General features: G+C 35.9%; 4 non-coding genes across 4 annotated transcripts; 2 read left to right on the forward strand and 2 right to left on the reverse strand.

Moving 5' to 3' along the window:
* The first annotated feature begins 7,557 nt into the window (after positions 1-7,557).
* On the forward strand, positions 7,558-7,676 carry LOC149411728 (5S ribosomal RNA). Its single transcript, XR_016304846.1, has one exon. It is a non-coding gene; the product is annotated as a 5S ribosomal RNA (ribosomal RNA).
* A 323-nt stretch (positions 7,677-7,999) lies between these two features.
* Positions 8,000-8,118, forward strand: LOC149411729 (5S ribosomal RNA). The gene has a single exon (XR_016304847.1). It is a non-coding gene; the product is annotated as a 5S ribosomal RNA (ribosomal RNA).
* A 1,774-nt stretch (positions 8,119-9,892) lies between these two features.
* On the reverse strand, positions 9,893-10,011 carry LOC149411730 (5S ribosomal RNA). The gene has a single exon (XR_016304848.1). It is a non-coding gene; the product is annotated as a 5S ribosomal RNA (ribosomal RNA).
* A 323-nt stretch (positions 10,012-10,334) lies between these two features.
* LOC149411731 (5S ribosomal RNA) lies at positions 10,335-10,453 on the reverse strand. The gene has a single exon (XR_016304849.1). It is a non-coding gene; the product is annotated as a 5S ribosomal RNA (ribosomal RNA).
* Positions 10,454-19,224: the final 8,771 nt, after the last annotated feature.

The following is a 19,224-nucleotide window of genomic DNA, read 5'->3' on the forward strand; positions in this document are numbered from 1 at the left end:
TGTTCTCGCGTCTTTTTATGGTTTTATTGGGCTGTGAAGTAAATCCATTAATCATCGTGGGTTTATCCTAGGGTTATAATATAATTACGACTATTTACGGTCTCTCACTATATCAGCAGAAGAAATTGATACCTACCAAATACTAAAGGCAAAATTTAAAAGTGCCTTGGAGAAAATTGAGGCGAATGGTCCAACATCACAGTTGTGGGTCCAATACTTTCGTATGACCACTTTGATAAAACTATTCATCCAGGCAGAGCGTGCTGGTGATGGAACCTTCATTTGTACACTTTCCACAAGATGCTCCCTTTTTAAGAAGAGCCCCTAAGAGCGCGCACCTCTACCTTCAGGATATGATGGCTCTACAAGATCGGATGGATAAAAGTGAATACGACGTGTTCACAAAAGGATCCTTCATCATTCACCGGTCTGACAAGTTTTGGTCTGGGTTGTGGTCAGACCTAACAATTGAGCAGAAGCTGATGCAATCCATGAAAACCTACGGTGGGTTGACCCAAGGAAGGGGAATCTCCGAAAGTGTTCTGGCAAGGTGGACAACAGGAATGCTGTCAGGAGTGCTGCTGTTTATGTTGAACATTTGTTAAGAACTGGAAAGTTTTTGCAGTTTATCATGTCCTACTGGAGAACAGCATGTAGACATGAGACCTTCTCGAATCATCCGAGATAATAGTGATGTGGAAAAACTAAAAAACTGGTTTGCTCTCCACCCTCCATTTCCCAAAACTGACAGTTTAATGTCTATCAGTAGTGGTTTACTGGCAGGTCCTGAAATTAATTTCCACACAGCCCAGAGAGTTGGAACGGAAGGAGTGATGAAAATTGTGGGGAAAATGTACGACAAGGTAGTAGAAAAACGGAAAAAATAAAGTTACCACGCTGGCATCGATCACCTCAACTGTTAAACTGCCGGAAAAAAACAGAAGAGTGGCTGTAGATCCGCTCACAATTTTTCAGCGAGTGTGTATTGCAAAGAAATCTGAACAGGATTTACAGGATGACTTCAAGTATGAGTTGGCCCCGTTCCCGATGTTTCTGTTCAATGAACAAGGGATGCGCAAGGGCACAAAATCTACTCTGTACTCTGCCTTCACTCCTCTTTCCAGCCACACGCCGATAGATGCCAGCACTCACGTCATTTTGGATGGTGGCTACCCCTTGCACAAGGTTGTGTGGCAGCGGAAGAGCACGATTTGAGCACTTTTGGCGCATTATACCACCTACGTCCGAAACCACTTTAGGAAGAACGTCTCCATCGTTTTTGACGGCTACCCCAAAGATGCTACCAAAAAAACATCAAAACAACGGAACGACTCCGGCGTTACGCAGCTCATTCCAGCTACGAATTGACGTTCGATGAATTCACAGTAATTCAAATTGTTAAAGAGCATGTATTGGGCAATGAAAACAATAAGAGACGCCTTATAACTCTTCTCTGTGACGCCTTTCAGAAGGAGGGAGTAGAAGTGGCTGTTGCCGAAGAAGATGCTGATCGAGAGATCGTCATGATGGCGTTATCAAGAAGAGCAAATGCCGATCGGGTCGTCATAGTGGGAGAAGATGTCGACTTGCTCGTTCTTTTCAATGGTTTAGGCGCTGAAGAGACAAACGTCTATCTTCAGAAGAGCACGAAGGGTGAAGCTGGTTGCTGTCACTACTCTACGACCTCCTACAACAACCAAGACTCCCGACAATTACCAGGAACGATACTATTTAACCACGCGTTTAACCGGGTATTATTTAACCGGGTGCGATACCACCTCAGCACCGTTTGGCCAAGGAACGACCAAAATTAGCACACTTCTGAGCAAGAGTGAACCACTTGCTGAGCAAATGGAGGTATTCCTTCGGCCAGACTCTACCCCACAAGCCGTGAGTGAAGCAGGCATCAAGTGCTTCGTGGCTCTATATGGGGGTGACATCGCGAGGAATACTTTGGATTTCCTGAGGTATAAGACGTTTGTCACTTCAACAAACATAAACCTGGCCCGTTTGCCACCGACGGAAGATGCTGCAGGCCACCATGCAGCAAGGTGCTACCTCCAAGTGCAGAAATGGCGGGGAGTCAACTTGAATCCCACTGAATGGGGGTGGAAGCTGTCTTCTCAAGGACTCACCCCCATCCCCACCACGATGGATCCCGCACCTCCTGCACTTTTGCGAAAATTTTCATGTAAATGCAAGAAAGGATGCTCTGGGAGCTGCTCGTGTAGAAAGGCTGGGCTCCACTGCTCAGTCCTCTGTCCGTCATGCGGTGGCAAATTTTGCATTAACGTCCCGGATGTGGAGCTGAGATGCTCGGGCGATGAAGATGACCCGACTACAGACTGGGCGCCTCTCCCAGCTAAGATAAAAAGAAAGACATGATTTGGCAACCAAGACACAATACCCACATGATTTATATTAGTTTTATTTTTTGTGTACATGTAATTTGTCCTTATAGTAGGAACCATGATGTTGGGACAAGCATTTTAGTATGTAGGTATATAAAAGAATGTTTGAAGATGACGTAATTCCCGAAAGATGTAATATCTTTTCTTTTTTTCATCAAAAATGTGATAACTGTTTGATAAATAAAACCATAAAAAGACGTGAGAACAGTTTATTTGCATTTCACCCAAAATCCACTTATGACTGTTTTTGGTTATCTGCCATTTTTGAGAGAACCGTTTAGTCTACAGATATTAATTTAGTCTCAAATGGAAGATAATTAAATTTACAACAACTTTATTACCTATAATATTTGACGTGGGATGCGTATTTTGGAAATTATTTTACAAAATAAGTGACCATTTCGAAAAAATTTCACTTTTTGGAAAAAATTGCCTATTTTTGAAGAACTGTATCTTGAAAACCAATGGCTTTATGTAGCTTGCTTTGGTCTCAAATTATTGCAAATTTAGTCTCCTTTTAAAGTATGCATACCAACTACACCAGTCAGACCCTTCCTTTACTGAGATATTGAGCAAAAACTGAAAAAAATCCGAAAATTTCTTGGTTTTTTAGGTCCACCGCCGCTCGCACAGCACTTTGGAAGTTGCAAATTTTTTTTTTTAATACTGGTTTAGGTCCTAACAACATATAAAAAATTCAGAATGACTGGACCTTTTGCAAGCACAACCCCCTTTTCATGTTTAACTTGACTGGACTAATACGCCTCAGGTATCTCATTTCTACAGCATTCAGTCTACTTTCATCTTTGCTATGCCAGTTCCACGCCTCACTGCCATATAACAGGGTAAGTACCACCACTCCATTGTGGACTGCTAACTTCGCTTCTTTGGACAATTTTTTTTTTAGCGCCAACTGCGTTCAGTCCTCCATTAACGGAATTACCTGCATTTACCCTTCCTTCAATATCTCTGTCAGCCTTCCCATCTCTCGTAAACATACTTCCTAAATACACAAACTCATCCACCTGCCCCAAGTATTCCTCATTCACAACTATATTGCGCACTATTTTCGTACTCTCTCTTTCAAACATCATTACTTTAGAATTACTTACATTCATCATTAACTCATTCTTCACACATACTTCGTTCATCCTAGATACTAGAGCCTATGTCTTCCACACTGTTAGCAATCAGCACCGCATCATCAGCATACAACAGGCAACATACTTTCAGATTACTCAACAAATATGTCTAAAATTATAAGCATTCAGATGATGTAAGCGAACTTCAGATTAATAAATATCAAAATAAAAACTGTACAGGAGATCAAATCAAAATGATTATTATTTAATTTTTTGTGAAGGGTTTAGAATTTTATGTACGTTTTTTTCGAAATAACCAAAAACATTGTAGTCATAAATTAAATCAAAATATGATTCCGTTTTGTTAATGGCATCGCAATATAGTCTGTAACGTAGAGTGTTATTTTTGAACGGTTGACAGGATATTTCTAAGTTCCGTAGCTCATTTTAGAAACGGTGGGGTGAGCTGAAAATAATTTGGCTATCCGAAAAAAACTGACACTAACAGGTGTGCAACTTTCATCGTGCCAATATAGTAAACGATATTTACATTGTGTCACGTATTTGAGATTTTCAGGACAGATCAACACTGTAACGCTGTACGAAACTTTAGCTGAGGAAGGAGGAAGCGTAACACGGCATACTACCCCAAAAATAAATCATGAGGTCATGTTAAGAGTCATTAAAATAGAAGGCCGTAAAATGAGGCGGTGTTTGAATGTGAAAGAAGCAATGAGTGTGTGATAAAATAAACTTGAAAAGTGGTGACATATGATTCGTTAAAGAAATTTGAAATGATTCAGTTTAAGAGGAAGCTACAAGCTAAAAATGTGTATATTTTTGGTATACCTTATATTGTAGGCAATAGGCATTAAAATCGCATTCAATTCGATTTCAATCACAAAACTGGTTTTTATTTATTTTTTAAATAATTTTATAAGAAAGCAAAAAAGTTATTCAAATGAAACTGTCACAGATAATCTTAGCTATAATACCGTATTTTTAAAAAGTTGTTTCCTTTACGCGTTCATACATTTCTATTGTAGAAATGTTTTTTTAGTACTTTACATTTATATTTTTTATTGAGTAATTTATTTTTTTATTTCTATTCTACTTAAACGAAACGATAGAAAAACCTTTAATTTATCTAAAACCTATTTTTTGGTATTCATAATGTACACCGATTTGTTATAAAGATTAATCAAAGTAGTGATTTAGCATTAGGCTTCGCCTTAACGGATATCAGCACCAAAAATGTTTACAAAATAAAATCCATACAGAAAACCCAAGAAATAATAAATAGAGAACACCTTTTGTATAACGATACATTGATATTATATAATAATAGCCACATACACAGTGTTATCTTGTCATGTATCCCCTGATATCAACACTTTACCAGCCATTACCATAAATCACATTCTCAAATGCCCCGATGATGAAACGTTCCCAAAACTCGATACCTCTCATTACTACCCTCTAGCGCCCCCTGCGGCCCCCTGTGGCCCCCTGCAGCCCTCCTGCGCCCCCCTGCTCCGCCACCCTTGGGCCGAAACGTCTCTTACGTCGGTAATGAAGTCCCCAAGGACGCGTTTAGTGTTTGAACGCGACGGGAGCGAACGGGGCGCTTTTGTCGACAGATGCGATTGACATCAATTTTGAACAAAAGTTTGATAACGTTTGGCGGTCGTGTTCGGACACTTGTTAAATTTTATGTGATGCGCATTTTGTGATATGAATTTGAACATGTGGAAATAATTTGTAAATTTGATGGCTTTTTGCTAGAGATCTCAAAATTTAGATAATGCAAATTTTTAGACGAAATACACAATTTTCGGAATATTTACGGATTTTTTTTGTATATTTAAAATAAAAAAGAAATTTAATACTCACATCTATATACAGGGTTTCCAGGGGAAAAGAAGTGAAAACGATAAATAACTACATTATATTCACTTTTATTCAATTCCGTATGTCATTCCAGTGCATAGTAAATACGTTAACTCTTGCTCGGGCGTGTCTGACTTCTTCTATCAAACCACTCTCTAAACACTTCTGGCACTAATAAGAACAATATTTGAAATTTTCATTGAAATCAGTCCGGAAGCTTTTGAGTCTTTTGGGACAAACAAAGAAACCTTCAATTTTTATATACATAGAACATAAATTCAATTTTTTATACATAGACTCTTATATACATAGAACATAAATTCAATTTTAATATACATAGAACATTAATTCAATTTTTATATACATAGAACATAAATTCAATTTTTTATACATAGACACAAATTCAATTCTTATATACATAGAACATAAATTCAATTTTAATATACATAGAACATTAATTCAATTTTTATATACATAGAACATAAATTCAATTTTTATATAAATAGAACATAAATTCAATTTTTATATACATAGAACATTAATTAAATTTTTTTGTACATAGAACATGAATTCAATCTACCTATAGAAACTATAAATGACAATCACTTGATAATAGAATTTATATTAAATATGCATTAATTATTTATTTAGATAGAAGACTTGTTTCCTATTTGACTTTTATTTTTTGCTTAGTTAATGGTTTTATAGACAGTCCAGATGTACTTAGCCAATTACCTACCACATATCAACTAGAAATCTAATAAAAAAATATTAAATAAATGAGATGAGTCACTCATACTATCTCAGAAATAGTAGATATGTTCAACTGCGCGGTATTCAGTTACAAGAAGGCTATAATAACATGCTTCTTAAATAAATATTAATCTTTGCTTCCTTCAATATTGTTTCTTTTCTATTTCACCATTTTTATGACTTGAAAAATGTTTCACAAAATTATTATATATATCAGTTGTTTTTAAAAGCCTGTATGGACGTATAATATAAATAAATATTCAGGTAAATGTATTATAAATATTTTATAGAAAATACAGGGTGTCCGGGGGTAAAATGCGCTAACTTCGGGAGGTGATTCTACACGATGTTAGAAATAAAAAGATAAATAACTTTTTCTAAATTCAATTTTTTTTTTCTACATTAAAATATTTTTCCATAGAAGAAAATTTATTTTCTAATACAAACAATTCAACTTTTTTTACCTAAAAGCTACTTTAAAACATTTAAATATCGAAAAAAAATATAAACATTTTTTAATTCTAAAATTATGTAGGTTAGCGCACTTAACCCCCGATACCCTGTATATTATATTAGGTAGGTACCGTAAAGTACACAATTTCTATATAATAAATAGTACCTATATGTTGTTTTAAGTATACGTTTTTATGTTTTTGGCTTTCACCTTTCAAAGCCATCATTTCAAATTATGGAAAGAGAGAATGTGAATTTTAAGATGATTTTTTTTTAATGAGAAGATTCTTAATTATATAGAAGATTGGAGTCGAATTCAGACTTAGAAGAGATGAGATATTGAGTGGAAGGGAGGCAATTTTAGGTAATGCTTCATAGAAGAGAGGTTATTTGTTTAGAGAGGGACAACCAAAAAAAATGGGTGTGTCAAGCCTACGCAAGACAGAAGTGAAACTTCTAGTATTCTTCTCTCTCTCTCTTTTCATTTCATTCTCTCTTTTTTTCTGTCTATTGACATATTTATAAGTAGCATGTGATAAAAAAAATTAAAAGTTATAAAAAAAGAAAAAAAAATTTAGTTAAAGCGGGGATCGAACCTCGGTTCTTCACGACCACAGTCGTGCGCTCTGCCTGTAGACAGCGAAGATGAGTTAGGAGAGTGAGTTAAACTAGGTATATAATATTAGCTAGGCTCCTATAGCGAAATGATCCCTTTTTTTCGTCACGGTCATGAGTCGGTTTTACTCCGGTCCTCGAAATTGCATGACGCGCGTAAAGAAGTTTCACTTCAAAAAATTCCTCCAAATTTATGGATATAATTACGATCTTTTTCAAGCGCGTATGTAATGATTATTTTTATCAACGTCGCATACACCTTGCTAATGTTTTCAGTATTATTAGGGCTTTTTTATACTAATTTTCATATATTTATTGGCAGGTAGAGTAGAAATTAATATTTTTTAGCGTTTGCCAACGACCATACCATGTTGAACACACCGGTTCTCGTCCGATCACCGAAGTTAAGCAACATTGGGCGCGGTCAGTACTTGGATGGGTGACCGCTTGGGAACACCGCGTGCCGTTGGCCCATTTTTTATGGTAATTTCATGTTTTTTTTTATTTTTTTATCGTTACTATAATTAATAATATCATAAAATTCTTTAACTTTTCAAGTATGCTACAGGCCTAAAATATTACTTAGTGGATTGATATTATGGTCAACCATTGAAAAAAAAAATTCCTACAAAGTTATGGATGTAATTACGATCTTTTTCAAGCGCGTATGTAATGATTATTTTTATCAACGTCGCACACACCTTGCTAATGTTTTCAGTATTATTAGGGCTTTTTTATACTAATTTTCATATATTTATTTGCAGGTAGAATAGAAATTAATATTGTTTAGCGTTTGCCAACGACCATACCATGTTGAACACACCGGTTCTCGTCCGATCACCGAAGTTAAGCAACATTGGGCGCGGTCAGTACTTGGATGGGTGACCGCTTGGGAACACCGCGTGCCGTTGGCCCATTTTTTATGGTAATTTTATGTTTTTTTTTTATTTTTTTATCGTTAACATCATAAAAAATTTTATATCATTCTTTAACTTTTCAATTATTCTACAGGCCTAAAATATTACTTAGTGGATTGATATTATCGTCAACCATTGAAAAAAAAAAAGGCGTTAAAAACAAAAAAATAATTTGCCATAGCCGAGAATCGAACTCGGATCAACTGCTTGGAAAGCAACTATGCTGACCATTACACCACCAACGCCAGTTGTCGAGATGAGCTAAGAAGCATTTATATTTTACTTCAAAACTTTGACTAGATCAAATGAACTTTAATCGGTCCCGCATTTTCGTTTCGGTCATGAGTTGGTTTTACTCCGGTCCACGAAATTGCATGACGCGCGTAAAGAAGTTTCACTTCAAAATATGTGATATTTATTTAATTTGGTTTTACGCCCAGCTGCGCTTTAATATGGATATAAGAATAGAATATAACTAATGAGCTATCGAATATTATTCACAAAGTTTTAAAATAACATTGAACTGATCAACTAAATATGAAACAATGTGATCTGTTCCCATTTCTAGCCCACAGAATGTACAATCTGGGGAGTCAAGAATGTGAATTTTATAATGGTGAAAAAGAATGAAACAATGAACAATTCTCAATTGAATCAGTATTGAAATTATTTTTTTAATAAAATGGGGGAGTTTTTAAAACCACGATTTTTATGGGATAGTCCTTTATATTGAGGCATAGCAGGCTCCCTTGGATTGAATAGCAATGTACCAATACTCTGCTAAAACATTTCGAGATCTATATTTGAGGATGGAAAAAATGTCTGTCACAGGGAATGACAGTATACTTATAGGTCTGAAAATGAGAGCATTTAAAAAAGTAGTCAATTGTTTGTGAATTTAAGTACCTAAAATCCAATATGAACTAGATGTCTGTTAAAAAAAATAAATCAAATAATATTTTCAGCAATATTGAAGACAATTATACAAAGAAAACGAATCATTTATCACTCTACAGATATATAGAGACATTTAACACATACATATTTATGCAAATCAAATACTATAAAACAAATAATCTACTCTTCAACTAATAAATTAATTTCAACCCCTGAAAAATCAAACAGCACGCGCCACCTAATGCCATCTGTCGAAAAATCTTCAAACGTCTACTTTTAAATCAACAAGTCGAGTTAAATATTTATATTTACTACGATTGTTTATTTGTAAACACATTACTTGCCGGGGACATATTAAATGACTATCAATGGACAGCAGGCGTTCTGTTCAAACGTCATCAGATATAAATAGAGGGGTGATTAATGGGAGCATCCGTTATGATAATTATTCTGTTTATTTGTTTAGTTTTTGAAGTGAAACTTCTTTACGCGCGTCATGCAATTTCGTGGACCGGAGTAAAACCAACTCATGACCGAAACGAAAATGCGGGACCGATTAAAGTTCATTTGATCTAGTCAAAGTTTTGAAGTAAAATATAAATGCTTCTTAGCTCATCTCGACAACTGGCGTTGGTGGTGTAATGGTCAGCATAGTTGCTTTCCAAGCAGTTGATCCGAGTTCGATTCTCGGCTATGGCAAATTATTTTTTTGTTTTTAACGCCTTTTTTTTTTTCAATGGTTGACGATAATATCAATCCACTAAGTAATATTTTAGGCCTGTAGAATAATTGAAAAGTTAAAGAATGATATAAAATTTTTTATGATGTTAACGATAAAAAAATAAAAAAAAACATAAAATTACCATAAAAAATGGGCCAACGGCACGCGGTGTTCCCAAGCGGTCACCCATCCAAGTACTGACCGCGCCCAATGTTGCTTAACTTCGGTGATCGGACGAGAACCGGTGTGTTCAACATGGTATGGTCGTTGGCAAACGCTAAACAATATTAATTTCTATTCTACCTGCAAATAAATATATGAAAATTAGTATAAAAAAGCCCTAATAATACTGAAAACATTAGCAAGGTGTGTGCGACGTTGATAAAAATAATCATTACATACGCGCTTGAAAAAGATCGTAATTACATCCATAACTTTGTAGGAATTTTTTTTTTCAATGGTTGACCATAATATCAATCCACTAAGTAATATTTTAGGCCTGTAGCATACTTGAAAAGTTAAAGAATTTTATGATATTATTAATTATAGTAACGATAAAAAAATAAAAAAAAACATGAAATTACCATAAAAAATGGGCCAACGGCACGCGGTGTTCCCAAGCGGTCACCCATCCAAGTACTGACCGCGCCCAATGTTGCTTAACTTCGGTGATCGGACGAGAACCGGTGTGTTCAACATGGTATGGTCGTTGGCAAACGCTAAAAAATATTAATTTCTACTCTACCTGCCAATAAATATATGAAAATTAGTATAAAAAAGCCCTAATAATACTGAAAACATTAGCAAGGTGTATGCGACGTTGATAAAAATAATCATTACATACGCGCTTGAAAAAGATCGTAATTATATCCATAAATTTGGAGGAATTTTTTGAAGTGAAACTTCTTTACGCGCGTCATGCAATTTCGAGGACCGGAGTAAAACCGACTCATGACCGTGACGAAAAAAAGGGATCATTTCGCTATAGGAGCCTAGCTAATATTATATACCTAGTTTAACTCACTCTCCTAACTCATCTTCGCTGTCTACAGGCAGAGCGCACGACTGTGGTCGTGAAGAACCGAGGTTCGATCCCCGCTTTAACTAAATTTTTTTTTCTTTTTTTATAACTTTTAATTTTTTTTATCACATGCTACTTATAAATATGTCAATAGACAGAAAAAAAGAGAGAATGAAATGAAAAGAGAGAGAGAGAAGAATACTAGAAGTTTCACTTCTGTCTTGCGTAGGCTTGACACACCCATTTTTTTTATTGAATTGTTTCGCCTGCGGCTAGTTTGGGATTTAGTGGTTTCGGGAATCTAGTGCCTATGATTGTACGAATTGTAGGAGTCAGACTATGATCGTTGCTCCGTACTTTGCCTAAGTGTATTTATTCACGATAACGAATGTACCGTCCCAGTCAGGAGCACTCCTGTCCCTGTGAGACTGGTACACCAGGGGGCATATTTATGTTAGAAACATGTGCTCTGAGGATTGGAAGAAGGTTTAAGATTAATCAACCGGTATAAATGGTAACCTAGCCAATATAAGCCCGCATATTTGTGTTTCGAGTTTCTAAAATTTTCTTGCCATTTTCTTACCTCTTCCTGTCTCTTGGAAATTTTTTGACTATTTCAGTCTCTTCATGCTGCTTTTTGTCTTAGTTCATCTTAGTTCTTCCTGCTTTTTTTTGGTTCATACCTCATCTTGGCTTTTCTCGCCTGTTCATAGCTCTAGTACTTCTTCGTATCTTTTGGTTTTTCTTTTATTGTTCCCTTTTTCTATTATTGCCTTTTTTGCTCCTTCTTGCATATTTTTATTTCTAATAGCATCTGTCTTGCATCTTATTGCTTCTTCTTAGCTCGTTATGGCTTTTCTACCCCTCTTATTATGTACAGTGTAAATAAATTGTTTTATGGTATTTGATTTGCATATATACGAATATGTTGACCAAATGAAATAAAGTGTTACAGTTGAATTAAATTAATAAAAATTACGCTTTATACAGTTAAAAGCCCATGTTTCACCACAATAGCTGACGAGTTGTGTCTTCCGATGAATTCGAATATTGTGTAATGGAATTTAGTCCAAACTCTATCACCCTTAGTTGAACTCGATTGCTTCGTCAGCGATCTTGGGAAATTCTGCAATCCAAGTGAATTGTATAAATTGGCGTATTGGAGAACACTGGCTTCTTGAGTTCGATGAGTTTGTTACAGCTCCAAATAAATGTAGCAATAATGCATGCGCACCGATACTTTTATTGACCTCCTCAAATACGTGGCATTCTCCTAACAAATTATCGTGGTATTTTGTTGTTAGTATATCATTACTCTACACTGCCCCCCAAATCTTACTGCATCTAAATGTATTAAAAATAATACTTTTTAATTATTGAAGACAATATTAGCGATTCTTAAACGAAAATTTGAAACTGAAAAATCAGAAAAAGATATGCTTTCATCTAGGACTCAAACTCAGGACCCTTGCCTTGCCGGGACACCGCTCTACCAACTGAGCTAATGGGACCCTATCTCCTTCGGTCATATTTAACTGTACCATACTTCGAATAAGAACTACCAACACTGTATTCATTTTTCTCACAGCACATTTTTATTGGCATCTATCTTTATGTACGATCGCAAGATTCAACCCAGACTAAATGCAATCAAGACAGTGTCTTAAGATAAATATATCTTATTTTTATTTTAATGTGTGACATCTATTGACTTTTTCTGCAAGTCTAGGATGAATATTTTTAGTTGGAATTGGTATATGGAACAACATTTAAATATGACCGAAGGAGATAGGGTCTCATTAGCTCAGTTGGTAGAGCGGTGCCCCGGCAAGGCAAGGCAAAGGTAACTCATTAAGTTATTCCAAAAAATAAAATTAATATTTTCTTATTCCAACTCCTTATACGTCTAAACTCAAGTATTTTATTCACTTTATAATGTCGTATCTTTTCGGAAAGTACCCGACTACTTCTTCCATCTACTTGCGTGTGAAACAATCTCATGAGATATCTATACGTACATCCTCTCTACATGTAAAAACATCTAAGAGTTCCTTTATTAATCATTATGCTTTTGTCGGCCTAGTTTTAACACACTGTCTTTTATATAGACCTCAGGGTCCTCAATTCTACTGCATTTAGTGCAGTTTTGTCCTCTTTCTGCCGAACGGAGAAAACATACTGATAAAAAATATTGCTTATATTTATTAAAAATCTGGTAAAATCATTCGCTTTCTTGTTGAAAACGGCACTGGAGGCCTTAAACGAATGAATTTCATTTCTTTAACGACAGATTTCCTAACAAACTATAGTAAACGAATGTGTTATGAGGATGTCAGAACAGTGTTCATAAAAATTCTAATATTGTCGCATTTTGTCAATGTATTTATCAGGAAAAGCGGAGCTGCGTGAACGCGTGTTCCGATATATTCCGAATGGACTAATATTTTACTTGGAAATGGCTTGCCATAGCGTTTTTAAACGTATTTTGACAAATCAGCCATACTAATTTTTTTCCATGTGTTCCATGGCTCACTACAATGCATCAGAGTTGGCATCAAAACTCTATTATGAAGTAAGGAAACACCTGCATTTCGTTACAGAAATCATCATTTGTATCTTAACATCACATGAAATGTATTTAGCTACGATTAGTGGCCACATTTAGACGACTAAGTTGTTCAAAATCTTCCTCCTTTCCTCCCCAACGTACTTCGGCCTCACAATATTACCCATTCAAAATGACGTCTCTCACGAGTTCTTGTGTGGTCTCATATAAAAAAAACTAACCAAACTGTCTCTTTCTTGTTTTCATTCATTCTTAATCAACCCTTTCACCGCCCATGCCTAAGCATAAACACACTAAAACACCTTACTTTAAAAATGTGCAAAGCTATGAAAACTTGCGATTATGTCACGGCAGTAAAAACTTTAGGCTTTTAACCCTCTGCGCCGCTAAGGGTAGAATAGGCTTAAATCTAGGGGATGGGGAGAGTTAGATACTTCCAGGTTTGATGCCAGGCGCTCAGTACGCTGTGATCACGTGGTTAAATTAAATGTTAAAGAGCAGCGAAAGGGTTGACACATTTTTAATCAACGCTGAATTCCATAATAACAGATAGTACGAGAGCCCACGACCAAAATTTTTGTCTCATAGCAATACGGCCAAAACCGCATCAAATCGATAGATACGATTATCCTGAACTCGAAAATACCAATATCAGACATTTTCCGCATAGCGTTTGATCTGACCGAATTTTCAAAATTGTCAAACAATTTTACCGAACTGCATCATAGCAATATGTCTGATTTGCAGACTGTAGTTGAATGATAGTTCTGAGATACCGGAAACATATTTTTCAGACGTTAGTGGTGTAGCGCAAACCCGTAAAATCACTTAAAAAAATTAAAAATGAGACAAAAAAAATGTCTCATAGCAATACGTCTGAAAATCTTTTTTATTAGTAAATTTTGGTTATTTGATGTGAACAAAACAATTTTCAGACGGAAATGTGAACGCATTAAATTTTGAGACCGTTTTGAAAATGTTAACAAATTTTACCGATCGGTATCATAGCAATATGTCTGAAAATTGTTGGACATGATAAAATAAGTTGTCCACATGTGCAAAAAATTTATATCAGACAAATTAAGTGTAGCACCTTCTCTATCAGACAACTTTTCGATACTCAGATATCATTTAAAAATCGTATTGAGGCATCTTGAATTTTCTGTTACAAACCAATGAATACGTTGCGACCCTGAATTTATTAGATGATAATTAACAAAGAATTTACCCGAAACCGTAACATTGAAGTTGAAGGACTGAAATAAATCGCACAAAAGGAAACTGGGATGAAGTTGAAAAAAAAATACATATAATAGACAAGGGAGATTCTTGAATATCTATGAAGGCTGTAAATTTAAAAAAACATTTAACAGAGGCGTCGGCCAGGCGACTCCGAAACGTTATTTTCGTTTTTGGGAGTATATGCTACACTTAAAGTGTCTGAAAACAGGTTTTTGGTAATCATGGCAGCAATACGAAAAGTTGAAAAAAAAATTATCCGTATTGCTATGATACAGGTCGGCTAAATTTGTTGACATTTTCAAAAATGCGCTCAGGCTATATGCTACGCGCAAAATGTCTGAAAACAAACTTTTTCGTAATACAATTATAAATCTTTGTACATTTTCACTATCAGACGTATTGCTATAATACCGACTGTCTTTTTTTTTGACACAGCAGAAATGGCCTCCCACGCAGTTGCTACACTTTCGACCGTTACTACACACCTAGTCGGGTTCAGAATCATACAATCTAACGATTTAATAGGGTTTTTTCCGTATTGCTATGAGACATGGTTTTGGTCGTGGGCTCTCGTACTAAGAGTAACAACTCGATAATTTACATTAAAAGAATGCCAGATGAAAAGGTTCCAAAAATCAAGTCAGTTATATGATCAAGCTCAACTAAAATAATAACTAATTATTGAAGACGATATTAGCGATTCCTAAACGAAAATCTGAAATAGAAAAATCAGAAAAAGATAAGGTCACATCCAGGACTCGAACCCAGGACCCTTGCCTTGGCAGGGCACCCGGGTAATCACTAATATTGTCTTCAATAATTAAATATTACAATTTGAGGTTTTACTCACTAAAGTTATTCCAAAAAATAATAACGCCGTCGCATAAACCATTGCCAATAGAGAAAAGAAACCTACACATTTCAGATAGTGAGAAATACCTTTCCCTGCATATTGACAAACATCTGACCTTTACCACTTTAGGGACGATAAATATTCTACGTGTTTTGTTAGTATGGTCATAATATTTTTCCACAACCCAAATCTTAAATTAAACACTTGTTTTTACGCATTTGCTGTAATATCTTTTTGTTCATCATGCAGGTCACTAAATTTTTTTGTTCACCGTGTAGGTCACTAAGCTTTTTGTTCACCGTATAGGTCCCTACAGCTTTTTGTTGAACGTGTAGGTCACTAAGCATTTTGTTCACTGTGTAGGTCACTAATCTTTTGGTTTACTGTGTAGTGGTACGCCACTACTCCATTCGAACGAAATTCTAGAAGTCTCGATTTTTCCAAACAAGCTTCTTGGATGTTCTTTTATTTATTTGTTTGGAAAATTCTACATAGCAACCAAATTGTTCCAGAAGCTTCTTCACCTTTTAAAAAGCGACAGCATGAAGAAGTCAGTCAGTCATCAATCTGCCATCAGTTAACAAGGTGCTCAACGAGTGATAATCCGCGCACCTCACTTGCGCGAAGGAAATTCTTCCCGGCTCTCATCATGGACTCCATAGGGATATCATCATAGCGTTTTGGCCCAGATCGCCGTTCCTGGCCAACGCTACGTGGATTACAGCGCCCTGGTTCCAGCGTCTCTGACCAGCGCTTCATCCACTCACCATGACCACCACGAGGACACGCAGCATCCTCACTGGTCTGCTCAACTCCCACTCAACCGCCTACAAGGTCCACCGCACCTTCGGCCTTCCCGTCAGCACTGGAGTACTGATTGCCAAGATCGCCAGTGCCTGACAGTCAACGAGTCCGGTCACCAGCGCCCGGTGTCGACTCACAGACCCGCGCTTGACCAGCCATCACAGCCAGCATCCGGAGAATACTACATCTGTCCTACGCCCACTCTCATCACGGCCCTGACTCATCAAATAAACACTCTGACCTTCACAACATCTTTCATTCCGTGCCTCCTCACCAGATCACCAAAACTGTGTAGGTCACTAAGCATTTTGTTCACTGTGTAGGTCACTAATCTTTTGGTTTATTGTACAGGTCACTAAGCTTTTTGCTCACCGTGTGGGTCACTAAGCTTTTGGTGTGACCTCATTATTTTTTTTAAATAAATTGTCGGCGAGCGCTGGATCTGCATAAAAAGTACACTAACTTCGGGAAACCTCCCGAAATTTAATTGCACTTCACCCCCGGACACCTGTACATAAAATTGAAAGGTTTTTTATATCTATATCAGAATTCATGTGGTATTCTTATGGTATTGTTTTCACCAAATTGAGTCTGTGGAGTCCGCCCAAAAAGTTATAGAACATCCCCTCAGGGTAAAAGGCAGGGGGGGGGTTTAAAAAATACGTGCTTTCTAAGTAGGTCGAGTGAGGTAGTGTTTACTATGTTTTCATTCATGCTGAATCAAATGAGATCACTCCCAAGTCAATAGAACCAATATTTGTCAGATGAGACAGGTTTTTAGCAAAGAAACGTGAAAAATTACTAAAATAATTGTTAACCCTTAAGAGGGGATTCCCCTATGTTTTCCAATATGTTTTTGCACTCATTTTTTCGAGAATCGTTATACCATTTTATCTGTTATACTAACTCTGTTTGGCTTCCACTGGAACATGCACTTAAACCTTTTATTATTATTTTTCACATTAATCAAAGCTGCATAATATTGATATATTAATAATACATAATCTGTTACCTTCGCAATTGTTCCACATTATAATTTTGTTCACTTATTTTACTTCGATTCTCTATTTTCTGGAAGGAGATTTTAAATGTGTATACCTTCATGGCCTATGTTTTTTTTACCACTTTCAGTCCTTACTGTAAAAGATGGGTTGTTTCAGAAAATTTGAACAATTTATCAAATTTGGAAGTAAATTTAAGTTCTATAAAAGTTATATTCATGTTCTGATATTATTTCGGTTCTCTTAAGCAACTGGCCCACAGTGATATTTCCATTACATTTTAGGCGGACTGCACAGACTCTAGGACTCCACAATTAGGAACACTACGCACGGCCTCATATGTGCGGATTTAGTAACGCACATATACAAAAAAATAATAGGATATTATTTCATACAACGTAAATACGGTTTTGAACGATGCCGAAAATCACTTATAAGACGAATCATATTTCCTATTACCAAAGAAGTTTGACCTCTATTACTACAACCTAACCTAATCAAACCTTTACATGATGCCAAGGTAAAAATAACAACATAATTTTTAAAGCTTAATATGTATTTTGACAACCCTAATCTGAAAGACTACATTTATGGGTGTAAATGTTGACACACTAAAAAGCGACCATTTTGCGTAAAGGAATGAAAGTTAAATATATAAATTAGCCCCTCGTCCCCAACCAAAATACTCCCTTAATCTAAATTCTAAAACATAGACAATTATTATTAAACACCCTAAGTTATTTAGGCGCTTTAATTTTGATGTCGTTTACGAACATTTATGTATTCTGGCTTGCAATTGCACGCGAATGTCTCAACTGTAAAAACCTTTTGAATATTCAAATATTTCGATGATCGTACAGGGTACAATTATTGAGGTCCCTTTAATAATAATTATAATATTTGGATGATTTTTATGACTCCGTTTTTGTGCGAAATTACCCCAAGGGCGCTGTCCAAATTTAAAATTTATACAACGATATATGTTATCATTATAACTAACTATATATAGAGATAATATACAGTAGGTACCATATTTACCTGGTAAGTCACTTGAGATTAACACTGTTTATTGTTTATTAGCGAAATTTAGATAAAGGGTTTAGTACATAATTGTAAAATTGGACATAATCGGACTTTCCAGTATTTATTTTAATAGTATATATTTTTGTTATTTAATGGGCATGTTTAGGAAATGAAAAGTACTGGGCGTTAAGGTTTGGATCAGAATTCACTTTCCAGATAAAACAGATTTCGAATAATGTAAATCCAATAAGAAAAGTGTGATTAGGATGTATTACAGGCAATACAAGAATGCTATTCTCAGGAATTGTATATTTAATTTAAGGTTATGAAAGCTTAAAAAGGTTAGTTTTTAGTTTAGAGCTGAATTCTGTTGGACTTGTTATGGATCTTAGTTTCGGAGGGAGTTTATTCCAAGCCTTCGGCCCAGATACTCCGAAAGCGCGATCACCAAACTTAGTATTTGGCTTGGCTTTCTCGCTAATAATATAATAAGTAGGTTTAAGCAAGACTTCAATTGATTTTTTTAATCAATTGGGTTCAGTAGTAGAAGTTTCAAATTTAAAATTTGGTTTCGTATGAAAAAGACCGCGCAGCCATCCCTCATACGCTTTTTCTATGACAATAAACTTAAATGGTAGTCTTTCACCGGGGAGATAGTATTTACCACTCTGGAAGACTGTTTGAAATGCAACACTGAAGTATGTATCTAATATGTAGAAATATACCTTAGCATTAACCTGAAAATCTAATACATATATGTCAAGTACCTACCATCCAAGAGTTAATACTAAATGACTTCATCCCTTATCAAATGCATAACCCATAATAATCGCGACACGACATTACAACCCCGTACTCTGTACAGTGGCCCACTGCAAACGCTTTAATGAGGCCAATTTATATTCTGCCCTCTATTACTACGTGCGCCCCCATTACCTTCCAGCCCGCGGCACCGCCCCCGGATGCGTCCAGGGG

The sequence above is a fragment of the Hesperophylax consimilis genome, chromosome 25 (genome assembly GCF_061612785.1).
Source record: "Hesperophylax consimilis isolate HC1 chromosome 25, BYU_Hcon_1.0, whole genome shotgun sequence".
In the NCBI taxonomy this organism is placed as follows: domain Eukaryota; kingdom Metazoa; phylum Arthropoda; class Insecta; order Trichoptera; family Limnephilidae; genus Hesperophylax; species Hesperophylax consimilis.